Genomic DNA, 6,634 nt, shown 5'->3' with positions numbered 1-6,634 from the left:
TTCCTTCAAGTTTCGGCCAAGCAAAAACTTCCAAAGGATGAAGAACTTTTTCCACCAACCAAGCTCCAAGGGACGCAAGAAACAAGCCTCCTTTCTCCCCTTTTCTCCAAGCTAGATCTGGCCACTTCTATGTCTCCAAGAGGTGATGAAGTCTCGACCACAAGAAGGAGAAGAGAGAAGGGGAAGGGGAAACTCTAGGGGCTGGCCATACCTAGGAAGAAAAGAGAGGATGAAAAAGAATAGAGTCGTTCACCATGAAGGCACCTCTACCCCCTCTTTTATAATCCTTGGTCTTGGCAAATAAGGAACTTTAAATAAAAATTTCGTTAATTCCTTTGCTATGAAAAAGAAAAATTATTTTAATTAAAATAATTTTCTTTTTTCAATTACCATGGTCGGCCACCTGTTTCCCCAAAACAAGGAGAGTTTTAATTTAAAACAAAAATTAAAACTTCCTAATTTGTTTCCAAAAATTTATCCAATAATTTTTATCCCTTTATGATTGGTTAATAAAAAGGAAATTTTATAAATTAAAATCTTTCTTTTAAACATGTGGATAATTTCCAAAAAGGAAAGTTATCTCTAAAAATTAAAATCTCCATTCAATCTACAAATAAGGAAAGATATTAAATCTTTTCTTAATCTTTTGTAGAAACTAATAAAAGAGAATTTTTAATTTTCAAACTTTCTTTTAAATCATGAACATGATTAAAAGGAAAGTTTTTACCAAAATTAAAATCAACCTTTTAATCTACAAATAAGGAAAGAGATTTAGCTCTTCTCTTAATCTTTTGTAGAATCTTATAAAGGGAAAGATTTAAATTTTCAAACTCTCTTTTAAATCATGTTATCCACATAAGAAATTTTTTTTAAAAAAAATAAAATTCCTTTTTATTTTATTAGGGTCGGCCACCTAAGCTTGAGTTCAAGCAAGGGCCGGCCACATGAATTCACCCATGAACCAAGCCATGGCCGGCCCTAGCTTGGTCTCCAAGCTAGCTTGGCCGGCCCCTATAGGATGGGTAAGAAGGTGGGTATAGGTGGGTATAGTACTCTATAATTAAGAGGCTACGATAGGGACCGAGAGGAGGAATTGGTTTTGGTCTCCCGATAAAATTAAGCATCACATGTTCGCCCTGAACACACAACTTAATTTTATTAATAATAATTCATTCCACTATAGAACTATTATTGAACTACCGCACCAAACCCAAATTACATTTTGGGCTCCTTCTTATTATGAGTGTGTTAGTCTCCCTGTGTTTAAGATGTCGAATGTCCACTAATTAAGTGAATTACTGACAACTCATTTAATTAATATCTTAGTCCAAGAGTAGTACCACTCAACCTTATCGTCATGTCGAACTAAGTCCACCTGCAGGGTTTAACATGACAATCCTTATGAGCTCCTCTTGGGGACATTCTCAACCTAGATTATTGGGACACAGTTTCCTTCTATAATCAACAACACACACTATAAGTGATATCATTTCCCAACTTATCAGGCTTATTGATTTATCGAACTAAACCTCACCCATTGATAAATTAAAGAAATAAATATCAAATATATGTTCTTGTTATTATATTAGGATTAAGAGCACACACTTCCATAATAACTGAGGTTTTTGTTCCTTTATAAAGTCAGTATAAAAGAAACGACCTCTAATGGTCCTACTCAATACACTCTAAGTGTACTAGTGTAATTATATAGTTAAGATAAACTAATACCTAATTACACTACGACCTTCCAATGGTTTGTTCCTTTCCATCTTGGTCGTGAGCTACTGTTTATAATTTATAAGGTACTGATAACATGATCCTTTGTGTGTGACACCACACACCATGTTATCTACAATATAAATTAATTGAACAACTACATTTATCATAAATGTAGACATTTGACCAATGTGATTCTTATTTCTAGATAAATGTTTATACCAAAAGCTAGGCTTTTAGAATACATCCTAACAATCTCCCACTTATACTAAAAGACTAAGCTGTCATATCTGCTACCATACATCTGAATCCTAACCCTTCAACATGCCTATCAAAAGCTCTTGCCTTAAGGGCCTTAGTGAAATGATCTATAGGTCATCATCTGATGCAATCTATACAGCAACAACTTCTCCTCGTTTATACGATTTCTCGTATTGGGTGGTACTTGCGCTCTATTGTGTTTACTTACCTTATAGACTCATGATTTCTTCGAGTTTGCTACTGCACTACTATTATTACAATAAATTATAATAATCTTTGGACAAACCAGAAATCATATCTAAGTCTATCTTGAGGTTATTGAGTCATTCAGCTTTTATGACTACCTCAGAGGCTTGCCATATACTCAGCTTCTATGGTGGAGTCCAGAAAAATACCTATGCTTATCACTCTTCCATAGTTATGACTTTACCTCCTAAAGTAAACACAAAACCCTGAGGTTGACTTAATATTGTCCCTATCCGATTGGAAGTCAAAATCCGTGCAACCCATAGGGACCAAATTAACTGCCTTGTAAACTAGTATATAATCTCTAGTGCCTCTAAGGTACTTCAATATATGCTTTACTGCAGTCCAATGTCCTTGTCCAGGGTTACTTTGATATCTGCTAACTATGCCCTTGGCAAAATAGATTTCTGATCTCGTGCATAGCATACATTAGGTTTCTAACAGCCGAAGCATAAAGAACTGCCTTCATTTCCTCTATCTCCTTTGATGTCTTCGGAGACATCTCTTTAGATAAAGCTACTCCAAGCCCAAAAGGTAAGAAACCTTTCTTGGAGTTCTGCATGCTTAAAACGAGCAAGGATTTTTTCGATATATGAAGCTTGGGATAAGTAAAATATTCTTTTCTTGTGATCCCTTATTACTTTGATCCCTAGAATATATACATTCTCCCAAGTCCTTTATATCAAATTGTTTGGACAACCATACCCTTACTGTCACGCCCCAGAGGAGTCCCTGTCCGAAGAAATTTCAGCAGCATCTCCCCTGTACGGGTGACAATCTGAAACAATAAATACACATAACACATCTATATAACCATATGCCTACATGGCTGGGATGAAAATAGAAATAGTTTATATCATCAGCCCACTCGGCTGGAACAAAATAAATACAACCACGCAGTTTAATAAGCCTACACGGCTGAACGTAAACACACAGCAGCGGAAGACATAAAATGATATGAACATAAAACCAACAACGACACTAATAAAAATACCTGACATCACAGATTTGACCCAAAATTCACATCGACTTGTTGAAGAACAAAAATACACAAAATCAATATACTACCCCAAACGATAACAAAATCAAAACGAAACTATTCTCGAGTGTGACATAGGACCCAGGACTGGCAGCCGACATCTCTCAAAGCATCCATGACTCATCTACCTATTACCTGGCGAAAGAAAACTATTTTGTGGGGTGATGAGTATTGGAACTCAGCGGGTAAGGAAAGAGATAGTGCATGAACATAACATATAAGTAGAGAGTGTCAATAGTATACAGTCTCATAGGAGAAATAGTAGATACTATAATAGAACCAAAATAAATGCTCATACCTGAAACCATATCCTAGGCTAGGTATAGTAGGTCAGAACTAGTACTAATCTGCTACAGTACTGCTCATACTACAGAGGTAATAAGCAAGGTATATACAAATTTCCAATGACTAAACGTCTACAATGAGAATATATCTCAACCTAAGTAAACATATCAACATATGTGAACAACAACATAAGTAAACAATAACAGCATATGTAAACAGCAGCAACCAAAATAAATATAATAACAGCGTATGCACAGATGGTCACTCCCGCCCACCTCTCCGCACCATGATGTTGGGTTCGTCGGGCCACGAAAACCGCTTTTTCGCGTCGTGGAAACCCCGAGTCACCCAAAGCCATGGATCTCGTGCAAAGATTCGTAAACAAAATTTTTCGAAAAACCTTTTTCTTGTACGTGTTTGTAAAAACTTTAGATCTACACTAAAGTTAAGATCATTACCCTTGTAGCGAAGCCCTTCGCGTTCCCGCTTGTCCAAGATGTCGCTGGATCTCTAGTTGTCAAAGTAGACAACCTCTATATGTATCCACACGGACACAAGTAGAAGGAGATGACCAAAACACAAGGTGTGCTAGCACCAATGGAGTGTTTGGCCAAGGAATGGGAGAAGGAGAAGAGAGAGCACTCAAGGGAGAAGAAGAGTGAATAATCAATGAGAGGAAATTCAAACAACCCCTTAGCCATCAAGTGGCCGGCCACTCTAGGAGGTGTAACCCCCACATTAATTCCAATTAATGTGGAGACCATTAAGAGTTGTAACCCCCATGAGGTGGCACTCTAGGATGATGTGGATCAACACTATTGGTCCACATCTTGCCACCTCACTAAATGACATGGCAACAAGTGTAACCTCCTCATTTAATGTGGGCCGGCCACATTAAATGCTATGGAGGCTTGTAACCTCCATTAGGTGGCACACATTGATGATGTGGAGCAATACTATTGGTCCACATCTTGCCAACTCACTAGTGATGTGGCAAAAAGTCAAGTCAAACATGACTTTTTCTCTTCCTCTCAAATCAAGTCAAACTTGATCAAATCTCTCTCATGGTTGATCTAATCCAACCATATGATTCAAGCCAACTTAATATAATGAATCTAATTCATTAAATTAAGTTGATTTAATGAGTCATAATCTAAATTAGACTCATTGAATACATGAATTAACTTGAGTCTAACTCAATTAGCCCAATTTGGATTACTCTTAATCCAATATGATTCATCAAATGAATCTAATCCTCTTGGTTCATCATATGAACCAAATCTCCATCTAATTGTCCTTAGTGTGTGACCCTATATGTTCTTGTAACGTTGGTAATGTCCTAAACCCATTTAGGAGCATAAGTAATGAGCGGTATCTAGCAACACATCATTACTACCCAAGTTACAAGAATGTCGAGATCCGACATCACCTTGTGACTACCAATTATGACTCCTCACAAAATATGTGACATTGTCCTTCTATCCTAGACATCTAGATTGATCAATGTGAGGCATAGACCGTGTTATCCTCTAATCAATCTAAATCTTGAACTCCAAGTAGACTCACTCGATCAAATGAGCTCAACATCTAATGTTGACTCATTTGGGCATGGCCATGCAGTTCGTGGTCTAACTCTATCAAGAATACCGATGTCGCTCCCGTCATTTGGGAGGGATATATCCCATCTACATCACTCACATCTCTCTACATAATTCGTTATATACCCAGTAATCGCCTTTATAGTCCACCCAGTTACGGGTGACGTTTGACGAAACCAAAGTACATAACTCCTTATGTAGGGATCCATGGTGACTTCAGGTCAAAGGACTAATAGTCATACTAATAGCCACATGAGAAAGTATATGACACTCATATAACGATCCATGATACTTTCTCATGGCGGGTCATTCAGTATACATTCTCTAATGCATACCCATGTGTCAGCTTGATATCTCTATATCCATGACTTGTGAGATCAAGTCATCGAGCTGACCTACATGCTAGTCTTATTGTATTAACATTGTCCCTCAATGTTAATACTCGACTAGGAATGATTTAGAGTAGTGTTCCCTATATCATGTCACTATCGATTCAACCAATCGATTGATATAGGTAAGAACCTTTCTACTCTAGGACGTTACTATACTTATTTTATCTGGCACTAATACAAATAAACATAATAACCAAAAACCAAATGCCTTAATATATATACATGAATATGATATACATGAGTCCATACAATCATCAAATGATTGGCTCTAGGGCTCTAACTAACAATCTCCCACTAGCACTAGTGCCAATCAGTATAGGCTCTAAGGCCTAATGACCTAGTGTGACCATCATGCTTCCTCTGTGCCAAAGTCTTGGTCAAGGGATCTGCAATGTTAGCCTCTATAGGTACTCTGCAAATCTTCACATCTCCTCTATCGATAATCTCTCGAATGAGATGGAAACGATGTAGAATTGTTGTGAACTCTGCCAGCTCATAGCACTACCATTCAAGCAAAACACGAACCTCGACTGTGATCTTTAATCATCCTGATTGGTCTGGAAGCTAGCATCACTGTAACCCTTTACAGCTAGCTTATCATTGCCTCCATATATCAAGAAATATTCTTTAGTCCTTCTTAAGTACTTAAGAATATTCTTGACTGCTATCCAGTGACTTTCACCTAGATCTGACTGGTATCTACTAGTCATGCTCAAAGCATACGAGACATCAGGTCGAGTACATAGCATGGCGTACATGATCGATCCTATGGCTGAGGCATAAAGGATCTGATCCATGCGGTCTCTCTCCTCTCTAGAAGAGGGACCTTGAGTCTTCGAAAGACTCATGCCATGTGACATCGACAGAAATCCCTTCTTGGAGTTCTGCATGGAAAATCGTAGGAGTACCTCATCAATGTATGTACTCTGACTTAGGCCAAGCAATCTCTTAGATCTATCTCTATAGATCTGTATCCCAAGAATGCGAGATGCCTCACCTAAGTCCTTCATTGAGAAGCAACTCACTAGCCAGGTCTTGACAGACTGAAGCATAGGGATGTCCTTCCCAATGAGTAGTATGTCATCCACATACAATAT

The sequence above is a fragment of the Zingiber officinale genome, chromosome 9A, assembly GCF_018446385.1.
Source record: "Zingiber officinale cultivar Zhangliang chromosome 9A, Zo_v1.1, whole genome shotgun sequence".
NCBI classification, from domain to species: Eukaryota; Viridiplantae; Streptophyta; class Magnoliopsida; order Zingiberales; family Zingiberaceae; genus Zingiber; species Zingiber officinale.
This window is presented reverse-complemented; position numbering follows the sequence as displayed.